This window comes from Loxodonta africana, chromosome 7, assembly GCF_030014295.1.
Source record: "Loxodonta africana isolate mLoxAfr1 chromosome 7, mLoxAfr1.hap2, whole genome shotgun sequence".
Classification (NCBI taxonomy): domain Eukaryota; kingdom Metazoa; phylum Chordata; class Mammalia; order Proboscidea; family Elephantidae; genus Loxodonta; species Loxodonta africana.
In genome coordinates, this window is record NC_087348.1 from 36,726,151 (window position 1) to 36,744,311 (window position 18,161).

Sequence of the window (18,161 nt, forward strand, 5' to 3'; positions counted from 1 at the left end):
GTGCCCACCCCTCTGCCAGCAGCTGTGCCAGAGCGTGCAGCTACAAATCTGGTTTCCATCTTCTTCCCATCGGCTGCAGGGCTGGGGGGAGTGGAGTGGAATATTAATTGTGTTTTGCAAGTGGCCTTGATCCATGAATGTGGTGGTCGGCAGGAGCAGCCGGAACCTATGTGGAGAATAAAGGGGAAGCCGCAGGAGCAGGGCTCCCTGCGATTTATTGCTGGACTTGGGAGGGGGCAGAGCCCCAGACCCAAAAGGGTGGGTGGCAGGGGGAGGGAGAGAACTTCTGAGGCTAAGGATTTGGGGACAGCAGAGAAGAGGCCAGTCAGGTGTAGGTAAATTCACACGTTTGCCTAAGGAGCCTTAGTGGCACAACAGTTAAGGCTCGCCTGTTAACCAAAAGGTTGGGGTTCGAACCCACCCAGTGGCTCCACAGGAGAAAGATGTATAAAGACTAGAGCCTAGAAGAGTCTATGGGGCAGTTCTACTGGGTCACATGGAATCCTATGAGTTGAAATCAACTCGAAAGCACCTGACTACAAAGTGCTCTCAAAATGTCTAGGGTGATCAAGAAGTGTTTACTCAGTGACTGAATAGTTTACACACATGTAAGATCTTATGCAGACCCTTTCCCCGGTAGATGACAGAATAGGAAGGAAGGAAATGGGCCCATATTCCACGTGCTGCTCACTCAGAGTCACTGTCAGGCGTTTTATTTTATTTCAATCTCTCTAAGACCCTAGCAGACAGTATCACACTCACTTAGGGGAGGGGCCCACAGCATATAAATCACCCCCTCTCCCCTTTAGAAAGGCTCAGGGGAGAAATTTTTCTTTGACTTCAGGATCCAGGAAAGTTGGTTTCCTCTAAGCAATGGGTTTATTTTTTGTCTAATGGACACTCTGAGTTTGTGGTTCAGTGCATTTCCTTCTTTCCTTGGCCTGCGAGGAAATCCAGAGATGAACTAGCTGAGGTCCGCCTCTTGCAACAGGGTCTCATGGGGGTGCACTTTACAAACTAACAGCATCTGGGACTTCATCTGATGTTTTGATCCCGTTCTCTATATACTTTCTCTACTAAAAATCCGTGAATTTTATTGTCTGCAGAATTTCTCAAATACTTTTAGAAACGAGACAGGTATAAATGTACCAATGTTATTAACTTTTATAGATGAGGAATGTGAGGCTCAGAGAGGTTATGGTATTTGTCCAAGGTCACACAGCTATTAAGCAAGAAAGTTGGAAACTGGAACTTGGGTCTGTGTGACTAAATATTTCCACCACCCCAGACTCTAGGATTGGACAAGTTGAACAGAAATCAAGGGGCTTTTGAAGAGTTAGGAGGAGTCTGGGGCCTTTGCAGACTCAGCCTTTAACTCCCTGTGGCCCTCGCCCAGACATCCCTCCTGGAGATGCAGGCCAAGAAGGCAGGCTTGTCACACAGGCCTAGGTTGGTGGTGGTGGGGTACTCCCATCCTTTGTCATGCACACAGAAGGGGCTCTGGGAGTTTATTGTCCTCAGGGACCAGACCCAGTGCCCCCCCCGCCCCCCCCCGCCCCCGTGGCTGAGCAGAACAAACAGAAAACCAGCAGGGCTGGCCTTGGCAATCACCAGTTAAAGCAAATATATATACCAGATGCTCTGAAGAACGTTTCTGGAGCCTGGAGAACTGAAGGGCGGACCAATTCCCAGGAGAAAAATAAATGGATGCGGGCCCAGGGGAGCCGCATTTCTCAGCTCTAGGGCAAGCAAGCACCAAGGATCAAAGGGGCAGGGTGAGAGGCTCCAATGGTGTGTATCCTGTGCCTTGACCCCTCACTGCACCCTCAGACCTGCCCCCCCAGGAATCTCTCTTGCCTGGGGAATCCCACGGGCTTGGTGGCTCAGAGGCCCCTAGATGAAGGCCTAGGTTCCCAGGGTAAGCCTTACACTTATCCAGCGAATTCATTACTTACAGGAGCTGGCACCACATGGTTGCTCCACAAACCGGACACACTGGAGAAAGCACCAAGAATGAGTGTCTTCTAGTGTGGAGAAAGAGCTGTTGTTCTGAGAACTGCAGCTGGAGGTGTTGTGGAGAATGGCAGTCTCTGACAACCCAGGGAAGACTGGCAGAGATGCAGAGAGGGAGCCAGTGAGGAAAGACCCCATTCCTTGCGGCTGTCTAGATGAGCCCTGCGTATGGGGTGTCCCAGTGTAGGATATCTTCAGACCCTGGCACATGTGGCCTGGAGGAGAAACGATCATGGCAATAATGATTCCCATGTGCTGCCATTTACGGGTAGCAGCCCTGGGGCGGGAGGCAGCGGTTAAAGTACTCGGTCGCTAATCCAAAGGTAGGTGGTTCAAACCCATCCGCCGCTTCACAGGAGAAAGATGATGTAGCAGTCTGCTTCTGTAAAGATTTACAGCCTTGGAAACCCTATGGGAGCAGTTCTACCTTGTCCTATATGGTCGCTATGAGTTGGGATTGACTTGATGGCAGTGGCTTTGGCTTTTGGCCATTTATTGAGGCCCCATGGGCCTTCAGTGCTCTGCCATTTTGCAATGCCTACCTCAATCTTCAGAATCTATAAAGCATACCTATGAATCAGGCCAGTTTCAGAAGAGGACGTGGAGCCAGGGATATCATTGCTGATGTCAGATGGATCCTGGCTGAAAGCAGAGAATACCAGAAGGATGTTTACCTGTGTTTTATTATGCAAAGGCATTCGGCTGTGTGGATCATAACAAATTATGGATAACACTGCGAAGAATGGGAATTCCAGAACACTTAACTGTGCTCATGAGGAACATTTACATAGATCAAGAGGCAGCTGTTCGGACAGAACAAGGGGATACTGATTGGTTTAAAGTCAGGAAAGGTGTGCGTCAGGGTTGTATTCTATCACCATACCTATTTAATCTGTATGCTGAACAAATAATACGAGAAACTGGACTATATGAAGAAGAACGGGGCATCAGTATTGGAGGAAGACTCATTAACAACCTGCATTATGCAGATGACACAACCTTACTTGCTGAAAGTGAAGAGGACTTGAAGCACTTACTAACGAACATCAAAGACCACAGCCTTCAGTATGGATTGCACCTCAACATAAAGAAAACAAAAATCCTCACAACTGGACCAATGAGCAACATCATGATAAACGGAGAAAAGATTGAAGTTGACAAGGATTTCATTTTACTTGGATCCACCATCAACAGCCATGGAAGCAGCAGTCAAGAAATCAAAAGACACATTGCATTGGGCAAATCTGCTGCAAAGGACCTCTTCAAAGTGTTGAAGAGCAAAGATGTCACCCTGAAGACATGGTATTTTCAATCACATCATATGCATGTGAAAGCTGGACAATGAATAAGGAAGACCAAAGAAGAGTTGACACCTTTGAATTGTGGTGTTGGCGAAGAATATTGAATATACCACAGACTGCCAAAAGAACGAACAAATCTGTCTCGGAAGTAGTGTGGCCAGAATGCTCCTTAGAGGCAAGGATGGCAAGACTGTGTCTTACACACTTTGGACATGTTGTCAGGAGGGATCAGTCCCTGGAGAAGGAAATCATGCTTGGCAGAGTACAGGGTCAGCAGAAAAGAGGAAGACCCTCAACAAGGTGGATTGACACAGTGGCTGCAACAAGGAGCTCAAGCATAACAACAACTGTAAGGATGGCGCAGGACCGGGCAGTGTTTCGTTCTGTTGTGCATAGGGTCGCTATGAGTTGGAACTGACTTGACAGCACCTAACGATAGCAGCCTCAATCTTCAGAATCTATAAAGCATACCTATGAATCAATAAAACAAAGTCCAAAAATCCTATAAAAATGTTAGCAAAGAATATGAGCAGTGAGTCAGGTACATTGATACAATATAGCATTTATCATGTCCCAGGATCCTAAGCACTTCCTACGTGTTTTCTCACCTGTGCCTCACCACAATCCTTGAAGGCAGGCACTGCCATTACCCTGTTTTACTGAGGCTCGGAGAGATGAAGTAAATTGCCCAAGGTTGCACAGTGACTTGGTCTGATTTCAGAGTCCATGCTCTTGAGGGAGAGGCAGCCAGTGATGTAGAATCAGCTCTACTCAGCAGCCTGGGAACTCCAGACTCTAGGTAGAGGTGGGGTCTTTGCGGGGTGAGGGGTGGGATTTTTTTTTTTTAATTTGTTGAATAGATAATGTTTTCACATAGCTCAAAAAAAAAGAGTACAATGAAAAGTGATTGTCCCACCCCTACATACTGTATCCTAACCACTAAGTTCCCACCTTTCAACCAAAATATGATCAATTTTATTACTTTTTTGGGTATCCTTCTATGCTCTGTGTGTGTATACACATGTGTATATGTGTATAGATATTTCTTTTCCTTTTTTACCCAAATGGAGCATATTGTGCACACTGTTCTACAACTTTTTTTTTTACTTAATCTATTTTGGAAATCTTCCCGTATCGGTGCATAGAGAACTTCCTCGTTCTTTTTTTTTAAATAGGTGCATAGCCACACATTGTATGAATGTACCATAATTTATTTACCTATCCCCAACTGATGGACATTTGGATTGCTTCCAGGTTTTTTACTGTAACAAGCAATGCGACAGTGATAGCCTTGTTCAAGCACTGCATCTCTATAGGATGAATTCTCATTCACTGGGTCAAAGAGAATGTGCATTTATAATGTGGAAAAATATTGTCAAATTATCTGGTATCAATTTTACACTTCCACCAGTAATATATGACATTGCTAGTTTTCTACCATCTCTCAACCAGAGGATATCATCAAACTTGTGAATTTTTCTAGTCTGATAGATAATAAATCGTTTTCCAGTGTGTTTTTAATTTGGATTTTTCTAATTTTGAATGAGGTGAGCATCTTTTTAGATGTTCCAGAACAATTCGGTATGAGTCAGGATTGATTGGATGGCAAATAACAGAACAATTTATTATCCCTTTTCTGTAAACTCTTCATATTCTTTGACCTTTTAAAAATCAGTCTTTAAAAAATTGGTCTTTGTCTTATTGATTTCTAGAAGCTCTTTATATATGAGGGAGATCGTGATATGAATTGTAGGGGCTGTGGGGCCACAACTTGCATGCCCTATGGAGCCCTGTGGTGCAGTGATTAAGCATTCAGTTGCTAACCAGAAAGTCAGCAGCTTGAATCTACTAACTGCTCCTTGGAAACCCCATGGGGCAGTTCTACTCTGTCCTATAGGCTCGCTATGAGTTGGAATTGACTTGTCAGCAACGGGTTTGGTTTTTTCCATTTACGGGAAGGTCTTTAGAGGTAGAGTCCCCACAAGTCCCACCATCTCATCCAAGCCCAATCATTTATTTGATAAGCATTTATTTAGTACCTCTTGTGTACAAGGCTCAGTGCATAGGCACATGAGACCAGAGGTGACTAGAGCCCTTAAGTTGCTCACAGCTGGGCAGGGGAGCCAGATCTGTAATCAGATGTGTTGCAGTCCAATGTGAGAGGAACTGTAGTTCAGGGATTCAGAATGAGTGCTTCAGGAGCTTGGGGTGGAAGGAATCACCTCTGCCTGTCCCAACAGACTCTGACATTTATCTCTATCTGCGGCTGGCTCAGATCTGCTGAGGTTTGCCTGCCTCCCCTCTCCCTGTGGGCTCAGCCTTCTGACTCTGGTTGCAGAAATGCTCTGCCCCAGGAAGATGGTTCCCCGGGTACATATTTACAGAGTGCTTACCACCTGATAATCTTCCAGGCGCCCATCTTGTCTGCCCTGCCTCCATGCTGCCTCCTTCTCTGCCCTTGCTGGTCCTCACCGTCTGATTCTACCCTGTCCTGCTGTTTCTGATGTACATATCTCCACTGCCCAGAATGATCATAACCTCCTTAATGGCCGGAAGGGAGGCTTTTCTTTGGGTCCCCTTCCCTTGGTCCTTGGCATCTGGTGACCCTCAGTAAAGGTTTGTTGGATGATGGCTTGGCTGATGTTGTTGTTAGCTGTCACTGAGTTGATTTGACTCATGGTGATCCCAAGTGTGCAGAGTAGAGCGACTCCATAGAAGTTTCAAGGCCATGATCTTTTGGAAGCAGATCTCTAGACCTGTCTCCCCAGGCACCTCTGGGTGGGTTCAAACTGCTGACATTTTGGCTAGTTGTTGAGCATCTAACCATTTGTGCCACCCAAGGATGATATTCCAGAAAACTAAACCCATTGCCATCGAGTCAATTCTGACTCATAGCAACTCTATAGGACAGAGTAGAACTGCCCCGTAGGGTTTCCAAGGAGCAGCTGGTGGATTTGAACTGCCAACCTTTTGGTCAGCAGCTGAACTTTTAACCACTATGCCACCAGGGATGATATTCAGGAGGCCCAAAACCATGGCTCACCTGGACTGAGGTGTGGGGAGTGGGGTGAGGATGAAAAAAATCAGGAATGGATGGTATGCCGAGTTGAAACCCGGGCATCAGGGCCCAGCCAGCAAAGAGTTAAGCTTGCCCAAGTTTTGTGTATGAAATGGCACCAGAAAAAAAAAATGTGCAGACTAGCAATTGAGCCATGTCTCATCATGGTTCAAATGACATTGTCTGAGCTTCCCCAGCCTCGCCTCCTGCACTAATTACAGACCTTCCCTGGGGAGGGAGACTAGGGCCAGGAGGTCCTCATTATAGGCTCCCTTGCTGCACGGAGCAAACCCCAATGATCCAACAGACTTAAAGAGAGGCCCAGGGGTTCCACTGACGAGCCTCCCTGCTGCTGTCTGGCTGGGAAAGGGTTAAGAAGCTGGCATGACCTGGAGGAATGGGTCTAGATGTAACCATGCGGTCCTGACCCAAACTAAATTACACTTTGAAGTCTCTCCTTGCCCAGGCCTGAGCCCCATCCTCTGCTCTTTGCCCCCCGAGGTGGCTGCAGCCATGGCTGTGTCAGGGCCTCCCCACTGTGGTCGCCTGCCCGGCCGCCTCTCCCTGTGGCCTGTGGAGACAGCGCCTTCTTTAATCTTCCATTTATCTCAAGGCCTCGCCCCTCTGAGAGTGGCTTTGATGTGGGGCCTGCTCTGGGGGGAAATCACGGGTTTGTGAGGCCTGGTCTGGGCTCTGCCCACTGCCCCCCAGCCCAGTGGGGCCTAGAGGTCTCCCAACCACCAGGGCCAGACCCTGAGGATGACCTCAGCAGACAGGGCAAGAGCTTTTGGCCCTGATCTTCAGGTAGACAGAGGGGCTGCTGCCTGGAGCCTAAGGTGGAGAGAGCTCAGGAGAAAGAGCGTTGTTATCACTCTGTGATTATTGTCACATCTGTCTCCACCATGAGACTGGGCTCTGCAGAATAATAACAACAACAGCAGCAGCAGCTACCATTACTGCGTGCCAACTAAATGCCAGGCACCAGGTTAAGCATCCTGCATTTATAACATCATTTAATCTTTGTAACTATGTGCTGTTGGTATCATTTTAAAGGGGAGCAAACTGAGGGTCATCGATTCATTCACGTAACATACGTTTATTGTCTACTCTCTGGCAGGCACCAAAGAGGTAGGAGTGGGCAAAATGGGCACATTTCTACCCTTACATATTAGTAGGGGAGACAAGTCATAAACAAATGATCAAATATGTACGTAGTGTCATGTTAGGGAGAGGTAGTGCCTTCAAGAAAAAATACAGTCGAGAGTGGCAGGATCACCCATTTGGACACAGTGGTCAGGGGTAGCCTCTGTGAGGAGGCAGAAAGCTGAGGGGGGCAAAAGAGTCAACCATGCGACGATCTGGAGAAAGAGCATCCAGGAAAGAGAAGGGAAAGGGCCAAGGCCAGGGGGTTGGAGGTGCTTGTCTCACTCCAGACACAGCAAGGAGGCCGCTGTGGCTGGAAGATTGGACAAGGGATGGACAGTGATTGGAAACAGGCTGGATAAGTGAGCCAGGGGTTGGTCATGTGGGGCCCTGTGAAGGAGTTTGGATTTTATGCCAAGTGTGATAGGGCTTGCTGGAAGATTCTGAACATAAGTGTGACCTGGTCTGATTTCTGGTTTGAATCTGAGATACAAAACATAAGGCCCAGAGATGAGTTACCAGCTCAGATTCACACAGCTCGTCAAGTTCAAACAGGTTCTGTCAGAATTGAGAGTGCGATCGGCCAGTACGCTGTTGTTTCCAGGAGAGGCAAGGACTGTGCCCCATCTGCCTCAGTTTCCTCTGTGCATAGCAGAGGACCTGGCCAGGCTAAATGCCCAGCTTGAGGAGTGATGGATTCAGTTCTGGCTTTTCCGCTGGCCAGGCAGTGGGGCTGGGAAAGCCCTTTACATCTCTCTGAGTCTCAATTTGTTCGCCTGAAAATTGGAGAGGAAACAATGCCTGTCTTGCCTGTAGGTTCTATCTCGTGAGGATCAAATGAGACATAGTGTGAGAAAGGGCTTGTGCAGGGTGAAGTGTCAGAAAATGCTTGGCTATCTAGTGTCATTTGTCCTTGCTTACACTCATGGCTCTTGCCATGACTGCTTAGAGGCACAAATATGTCCTTGTGACCGTCTGCTCTGCCCTATCGAGCAAGGCATGTTCATGTCACTTGTCCTGTGGGTGTGTGAGCATGTGTGTGTGTCTGTTCACTCGTGCAAACTTGACCTCCAGGGTTTGTGGAGAGGGAATGGAGACATAGAAACAATGGCTTCCCCTCCCTGGAATTTCTGTAGCTCCTTCTACACCCTTTCTCCTACCTCCTAGTGAAAGGTGTAGGGATTGTCTCTGTACCTGTCATTCCATCCCACCTACCCGTGGACTCTGAGGGCTGGGACTGCACCTTGGTCTTGTTCCCCAGGGACTAGCTCAGTGTCTGGCATATGATTGGCGCTTGGATTCATGACTGCATGAACGAGCCATAGCCCCCTAGAGACAGAGCGAGTCCGGGGTTATAGGACTTCTGCATTCTATTTTGGCCAAATCCCTGCTCCTTTCTGGGCTCCTATTCTTCTATAAACAGGGTTTTCGTTTTCCTTCATTTAGTCATTCACTCATTTGCAACCATTTCTTGTGAATGTGATAATACTGTGGTAGGTTCTATAGATACCGAAATTAACTACAATCAGTGCTGCCCTCAAGAAGACAAAAGGAGTCATAGGTAAAAAAAAAATATAGATAGCAAAAATTGCAACGAAAATGTTTTGGGTCTTAAACGCTAACAAGCAAGCGGCCATCTGAGATGCATCAACTGGTCTCAACCCACCTGGACCAAAGGAGAATGAAGAACACCAAGGATACAAGGTAATTATGAGCCCAAGAGACAGAAAGGGCCACATAAACCAGAGACTACATCCGCCTGAGACCAGAAGAACTAGATGGTGCCCGGCTACAACCGATGACTGCCCTGACAGGGAACACAACAGAGAATCCCTGAGGGATCAGGCGAGCAGTGGGATGCAGACCTCAAATTCCTGTAAAAAGACCAGACTTAATGGTCTGACTGAGACTGGAAGGACCCCGGCGGTCATGACCCCAGACCTTCTTCTGTTGGCACAGGACAGGAACCATATCCAAAGCCAATTCTTCAGACATGAATTGGACTGGACAATGGGATGGAGAGGGATTCTGGTGAAGAGTGAGCTTCTTGGATCAGGTGGACACTTGAGACTATGTTGGCATCCCCTGCATGGAGGGGAGATGAGAGTGTAGAGGGGGCTAGAAGCTGGTGGAATGGACACAAAAAGAGAGAGTGGAGAGGAGGAGTGGGCTGTCTCATTAGAGAGAGACAAATTGGGAGTATGTAGCAAGGTGTATGTAAGTTTTTGTGTGAGAGACTGACTTGGTTTGTAAACTTTCACTTAAAGCACAATAAAAATTAAAAAAAAATTGCAACAAGAAGTAAGTGTCTTTATGGAGGGTACTGAAGTGACATTGGAGTGCACTGGGGAGGTGGGCAGGAAGGCTTCACAAAATAGGGGGTTCTTGAGGGGAGTCTTGGAGGATGAGTAGGAGTTTGCTAGGCAGTCAAAAAGGAAAAGGGCATTCTGGGCAAAGAAAATGGCATGTGAAAATCATGGCGATATGGCAGAGCCTGGTACCTTGGGGATCTGCTAACAGCTGGCTGAAACAGTGAGGCAGGGAGGGCGTGATGAGATATAGGGTGGCAGAGGGTAGCCAAGGCTAGATCAGCCAGGGCCTTGAAGGCCACTCTAAGGAATTCCAAGAGTGCTCCTGAAGGCAAATGGGAGCCACCGATGGGTTGTAAGGAGGGAAATAATATGATGAGTACTGCATTTTAGATAAACCATTCTGCTGCGGTACAGACAATAGGCTGGAGGTGAGCAAAGCTGTAATGAGCTAGTCGAGTTATGAGGCTGGTGCTGTTATCCAGGCAGGATATGATAAGAGCCTGAACAAAAACCAACAATGGCTAACAGTTACCGAGCGCATACTATGTGTCAGCCAGGCTCAATGTTAAACATTTGCAAATATTATTGCATTTCATTCTTATAACTACCCCAAGAGATAGGTGCTATTAATATCATCACCCCTATATTACAGGTGGAGGGACAGAAGCTCAATTCCACAGCTAGTAAGTGGCTTCAGCACTTACTAGTACCCACGGACTTAACCACTATAGTACTCTGCTAAATAATAAAGGCAGTGGTGGTGGGTGGGGACAAGGGCTGGGGACTCAGGGCTGGTTGGGGGGGTTGGGGGGGGCTCACCAGGACACTGGAGCGTGGGCAGGGGAGGAGGATTAACTAGTAGGTAAGGTACGCGTGGGCTTACAGTAAGCAAGGTATGCAAGGGCTTAATTGTATTTACTTACTAATCTGTAGTGCGCGATTTCACATGGGTTTCACCACACCTAAAAGCAGGTGAAATTGTGCACTACAGATTAGTAAAAAAAAGTAAGCACAAATAAGCCCGGGCATACCATGCATATTTGGTAATCTACCCTGGCAATGGGCTCAACAGTGAATCCAAGTGAATGAGTGGGTTTGAGGGCCCTTCCATCTATGGTTCTGGGATTCTGGGAAAGTGTCCAAGCCAAGGAAGAAGATTCCAGTGTATCATTGTTACTATTACCATGGGCCTTCCCGTGGGATGATGACATGAGGCCAGGACCCCATCAGAAGCCTGGGCTGAAGCTGGAGTCATCCCTTCCTCTACCCCTTTCCCTGTAGTAGTTCTAGGAAAAGCGGTCCTATCCTGAAGCTTGGGCCCTAGAAGAACATTTCTGCAGCCTCCCCTGTCCTTTCAGAACACTGCCCCTCTCAGAGGGCTGATTGGACTCACACTGGAGGTTGACGAGGCAGTGTTATTGTAGGCACACTGGTGGATGGGTCAGCTTAGCACTGGTCATCTCAAGGCCAGACCCTGGCCTTCTCTTGCCTGAAGCCTGGCAAAGGGTGACCATCTCCTTAGGCCCTGAAGACTCCCATGTTGGGGTTGGGGAAAGGAGGAACGTCCCCTGAATGGCATCTGTTTCCTACAAGCGGTTTCCAACGTAAAGTGTGGCTCTGTTTGTGCTTCTTCTCTGGGGCCGCGATTTGAGATGCCAGCCTCCCCACTTATCTCTGTGGGCTTTTCCAGGCCCCGTTGATGACTGCGTCAGCTGACGTCAGGAGATGGACTACGTACATTGCTGCTGATTCAGTCTCCGGCCTTGGACGCCTTGGCCTCCACCTGCAGCTTTGCTTTGTTCTCCTCAGGTTGGGGTGTTGGTTTTCTTTTTTTAATAAACAACTGAGGCTGAGTCACAACTCAACTGAGGCTGCAGCTTGCTCAAAGCCATTAGTATCACCATGGCAACCTCACCATCCATGAACACTTGAAAATGTCATTGTCAACAGAGACCCTGCATCTTCCTTCTCACCTCACAGCAGCCCAGGTCCTCCATGGCTGCCTCACTGTCAGGGCTGGGTGGATGGTCTAGGCCTAGGCCTGGGCTCCCCTGACAGCAGGGAGTTGACAGTAGGGACTTGAGGTTCCTACTCATCCTCATCTTACCTGTTTGCCACTTGCATACCCTTCTGGAAGGAGCAGAGAAAATCTTTTATGCTGGGGCAGGCACGAGAGGTAGAAGTTACGCCCACGTTTTGGAGTCTTACAAGCCATGAATTCTATTTGGGTGAATAAAATTGTGTTGTCTGGAGTTAAAAATGTACGTGAGAATGTTAATAATAATAATAATGTTGTTAGCTGCCGTTGGGTTGGATCTGACTTATGGCGACCTTATATACAACAGAAGGAAATGTTACCTGGTCCTTTGCCATCTTCATGACCATTATGTTAACAATAATAATTGTTGTTGGTGTGTGCTATATAGTTACCATTTATTGAATGCCTGCCACCATGAGTCAGGTAGAGTATGAGATACTTTACAAGCCTTATTTCCAATCCCTGCTATAATTACTTACCTAGACACAATTTTAATTAATACGTTAGTTTTAATTAATAGTAATAATAATATCTAGCATTTACTGAGTGCTAGACATTTTGCTGGAGCCCTGGTGGCACAGCGGTTAAGAGCTTGACTGCTAACCAAGAGGTTGGCCGTTCAAATCCAGCAGCCGTTCCTTGGAAACCCTATGGGGCAGCTCTACTCTGTCCTATAGTGTTGCTATGACTCAGAATCGACTCAACAGCAACGAGTTTTGGTTTAGAACTCTGCTAAGGACTTTAACATTTAATTTCACATGGGAAGCACTATGATTACCCCATTTTACAGACAGGAAAACTGAGGCATAGAAGGAAGTTAAGTCATTTGGCTGAGGTCACTCAGCTACCAAGAGATTGAGCTGAGCTTTCAGTTTGGGTCTGTTTGACAGGTGTCCGCATTACTTTGTTATCGCCTAAGGCTCAGTTGAGGTTTGAGCTGCACAGTGAGTAGATAGAGGCCCTGAGTTTGCCTGCTTTAGGAGACTTCCCCAGAGAGCCTTGACTGATAAAAAAAGAAAAAAAAAAATTTTTTTTTTATAGTTCCCCCCAAAAGTGGGCCCTGACCACCCTCATCAGGATCACCTGGGCAGATTAAAAAATGCAGATTCTAGGCTCACTAAGACCTATTGCATTGGATTCCTGGGTGTGGGCCACAAGATTCTATATTTTATGGTAATTCTCCAGATTGAACGCCAACCTCTGAGACTTTGGAATTAACTGAGCCCCTGGAAAGCCTGAGCTATGTCTTCTCTGTGGCACCTTCAGGGCCTGACCCAGGGCATAACCTGAGTAGGGGCTCAAAAAATATTTATTGAACCTGAACAAAGAATGAATCGCCACCCTCAGGTCCCCCAAGCCTTTCCTGGGCCAGGTCAGCCCTGGCTCCTGAGAGTCTGTGTAGCCTGACTCCTGAGGTTCCCCAACACTGAGGCAGGTGGGCCTCTGATCTGGTGTTCCAACCCCACATCGCCCCCCTCCCCACTATATGGCAGAACTGCCCACCAGGCTCTGCTCACTCCTTTGGCCTCCTCTGCAATGGTGGCAGCAGGGTGCACCTTTTGCCAAAAAGCTCCATTTGTTAGCAGGAATGAACTCAGTTCCTTAAACCAGTTTTCCATGTAGATGCTGCTCTGATTCCCCAACAAAATGTCTTAGGCAGGCATCCACTGTTGGCAGGAAGATGGTGTGGAGATAGAGAGGAAAGCTTGGGATCTCTTCCTCTGACAAGTTTAAAACACAGAAGAGACTTATAAGAGCAAAACACCCAAATATCAAGCAATAAGGCATTGGGTCTATAAGGAATGCTACCTGTACATTATGGAATGTTAAGCAGCCATTAAAAATTAAGACTTTTGAAGAGTATTTAATGACATAGGGAAATGTTCTTAAAAGAATAAGAAAAAGGCAAGATAAAGTCTGTATACCCTGGAAAGATGCTTGTGATGTGGCAGAGATGTCCCCTGCTATGGATTGAATTGCGTCCCCAAAAAAGATATGTTGAAGTCCTAACCCCTGTACCTGTGAATGTGAACTTGTTTGGGGAAATAGGGTGTTTCTTGGAAGATATTATCAGTTTAATCATGCCAGAGTAGGGTGAGTCTTAGTCCCAATTACTTCTGAGTGGTGTCTTATAAAATGGGAGAAGAGATACAGAGACAGAGTCACATACAGGCGGAAGACAGATGCCATGTGAAGATTCATCTACAAGCCAAGGATGCCAAGAAACACCTGGGGGTATCAGAAACTGAAAGAGGGCAAGGAAGCTTCTTCTCCTAGAGCAGACAGAGAGCATGGTCCTGTCAATGCCCTGAATCTGGGCTTCTAGCCTCCAGAACTGTGAAAAATAAAATTCTGTTCTATAAAGCCACACTCTTCGTATATTTTGTTACGGCACCCCTAGGAAAGTAAGATATTCTCTGATATCTGTTCTCCCCTTTTGCTGCAGTAACAGAATCCCTACTTAGGTAAATATTACATTTCCCAGTAGCCATGGGACTAAGTTCTGGCTAGTAGGATATATAAGCAGAAGTGATCACGTGAATTACAGGCACTGTCCTTTGAGGAAGTGTTCTTTGCTTCTTCTTTCCGGCTCCCTGGAATGTAGACGCAAGCGGCCATCTTGGGTCCTGAGGGGTAAGCCCTGTGTTGAGGATGGGAAAGATGGAAGGAGCCTGAGTTCTGATGATCATGGAGCTGCTGTGCCAGCCTGGGCTGCTGACCTCTGGACTTCATTTACTGGAGAGAGAAATCAATGTGTTTTGGGCTTACTGTTATTTTGTGTTTTCTGTCATCAGTAGCTGAAACAATCATAGTGTAAGATACATCATTAGGTAACCAAAAAACGCAAGTTAAAAAATAGTGTGAAATGTATGATTCACGTCTACTTTGAAATGTGTATATTTTTATGTATATACATAGGAAGCAGATAAAAAGGTTAAATACTAAAATGTTAGTATTTTTCAGGTTGGTGAGGCTACAAGGATTTTATGTGCTTGTCTGTGTTTGCTAATTTTTCTGCAACAAAAGTGTATTTTTTTAATAAGGAAAATTAATAAAGATATAAATGTAATGACTCCAATTATGATAAAAAAGATACCTTTTTCAAAACTGCATGGAATAAAGACTGAAAAGAAGTGTACAGTTAAGGGCATGAGAAACTGTTCAAAAGGTATCATTTAGGGGAAAAACAGGTTACTAAACAATATGATTTCATTTTTTTGTAGAAAGAATAAATGGACATACATATACGCTGGAAAAAGAACCAGAAAGAAATATACCAGTATGTCAGTGGTCTGGCCTCCAAAGGATGGATTCTGGGAATTCTACTTTCTTCTTTATATTTATCGGTATTTTTAAAATTTTTACCCAATAAGCCTGTGTTAATCTTATTTAAAAATTATTTTTACTTAGACAAAATTTCAACAATACAGCAAAGTATTTTACAAAGAGGAATACAACACACTCGTTTATGGGGCAGTGGTGGTTCGGTGGTAGAATTCTCACCTTCCTTTGATTCCTGGCCAGTGCACCTCACGTACAACTACTGCTCCTCTGTCAGTGGAGGCCTCCATGTTGCTATGATGCTGAACGGGTTTCAGATGCACTAGGAAGGATGGCCTGGTAATCTGCTTCTGCAAATCAGCCAACGAAACCCATCGTTCAAAGCAGTCTGATCCTCAGCTGATCATGGGGATGGCAGATTTTGTTCCATTGTGCTTGGGGTCGTCATGAGTCTGGGCCTAACCTGACCGCAACAACAATAAAACACACATCTCCACTACCCAGAATTAAAACTACTAATATTTTGTTCCACTTAGTTTCAGGCTTTTCTTTGTAAAGAAATTGAACAATAACAGTAAAGTCCCCTTTATACATTTTCTATCACGATCATTAAAAAAATTCAAATTAGAGAGACGCTGTCCTTTCTGGGTCAGCCCAGGGTGGAGCTGTGTCGGCCAGGCGCCGTTCACTCAGGGACTTTTAACTCCGTTCTGCCTTCAGCCAAAGGTTTGGCTTTAAGAGACTGTTTCCAGGATGGAGGCGGCCTGGGTTCAAGGGAGGCAGATCTGCCCAGCGCTTCCCCTGGAATATCCAGCAGCAGGCAGGGCTGGAGGAGGAGGGTCCTGTGGAGCCCTTCCCTCCTGAGGTCAGCCGGTGCCCAACTAGTGTTTACCCAGAGGGTGGGGCCTGAATCTACCAGCTCTGTGGCCTCTGCTCTCAGGGGAGCTGGCCCATGGCCGGCCACAAGCAAGGGATGGTGAAACCACTGTCTCCTGTGAGGCCGAGTTGAGGCCTCTGCCTGGGAGGATTCTGGGAAATGAGGGCCTTGCAGCTAGGTGGTAAAGTGGTCAGTGGAGGTTATGGGGATCCAGATGGAGGAAGCAAAGAAAGGAAGAGGAGGGGAGAACTCACATTCACTAGGCACCTACTTATTGGTAACTGAGGCATTGGTGGTTGTGGTGCAATGAATTACTTAATATGGCCCTTCTAGCCATTTTTAGTCTTTGTAACTCTGACCAAATGACTGGGTGGGACTATGCAAATGAAGTATATGAAGCCCTAACGAGGGGATTGGTCAGTTTTACCACCCTGATAGGCTTAAAGGAAGATACTGAAAAGAGAGAGTAGGATCTATAACTCAGAAGATAAAGAGGAAGAACTGTAATACTGGAGATGGTGAGAAGCAGTGACAGAGAAGTGGCAGTGGCTGAACCAGGAGACCGGCAGGAGATGGCTCGGTGGGCTTCCTGGCCCACTGAGCTAGAAAGCTGAGTGCCTTCAGGCTGGAGGCTTGCTGGTGGAGTAGGGTGCCTCCGGGCACTTGGTGGAGCTAAGTTTGCCGACCCACAGAGCTAGGGCTAAATAGCTTCTGACTGAGGCTTACTGGAGGAGCGGGATGCCCCTGGGCACTTACTGCAGAGCTAAAAGAGCTTTGTAACACTTGCCTGAGCAGAGCAGAGGCCAGGCCCAGGGGCCAAGGGGCCAAAGTGCCAATAGCTAGGGAGAGACCTGCCTGCGGGCATGGTTGAGAAGAGCCTGTCCTGATGGAAGAACTGTATCCTGAGCTTTCCTGAGCCTGAATTGTAACCTGTTACTTCCCTAATAAACTCTGTAACTGTGAGTATGGTCTGTGAGTTGTGTGTGGCCATTGCAACAAATTAGCAAACTCAGCAGAGAAGTAGATTGTGCTGTGGGAGGGACAGATTGTGTCAGAAGTGGTAAAAAGAACCAGTGAAAGGAGATATGTTTGACCTCCACCTGGTAGGAATCAGTCTTGGGCTGTTGATATTGAATTTCTTTCCCCCTTTGTGAAGTTAGAGGAGGTCAGATGCCCCTGCCATGCCATTTTTTTCCCCATTGGTTCAGTGGTAGAATTCTTGCCTTCCATGTGGGAGACTTTGATTCCCAGCCAATGTACGTTATGAGCAGTGGAGGTCTGTCAGTGGAGGCTTGCCTGTTGCTATGCTGCTGAACAGGTCTCAGTGGAACTTCCAGACTAATGTGGACTCAGAAGAAAACTTGATGATCGATTTCCAAAAATCAGCCAACGAAAACCCCGTAAAGCAACATCAACACCAAGCAAAAAAATACAGGTGTGGTTACACAAAAAATGTATATAGGCATATAAGCATATGAGAATGAATATATGGGTACATATGTATGCACAGAAACCCTGATGGCATAGTGGTTAAGTGCTACGGCTGCTAACCAAGAGGTCAGCAGTTCAAATCCGCCAGGCACTCCTTGGAAATTCTATCGGGCAGCTCTACTCATTGGAATTGACTTGATGGCAGTGGGTTTGGGTTTTTGGTTTTGGTATGTATGCACAGACAGAAGTATCTATAATCATACGTACATACAGGTATGTGTGTGCATGCATATATATTCATATACGTGATATGTCACACAGGGGACACAGGTACAGATACTTCTTAGACATAACCAAACACCAACTCGAGATTGGTTTTTGGGACTTGAATACTTAGGACCATAGTCTCGGGAGACAACTCAGTTAATTGTCAGGATACAGTTCATAAAGTATATGTTCTACATCCCAAGGTGGTGAGCAGTGTGTAGGGTCTTAAAAGCTTGTGAACAGCCATCTAAGATACAGCTATTGGTCTCTACCCATCTGGAACAAAAAAGAAAGAAGGAAACCATAGACTGAGGAAAGAGAGCAATCTACAGGACTGATAGTCAACACGAATCATGACTTCCTCCACCGTGAGATCAGAAGAACAAGATGGTGCCCAGCTACCACTACCAACCGTTCTGATCAGGGACACAATAAACGG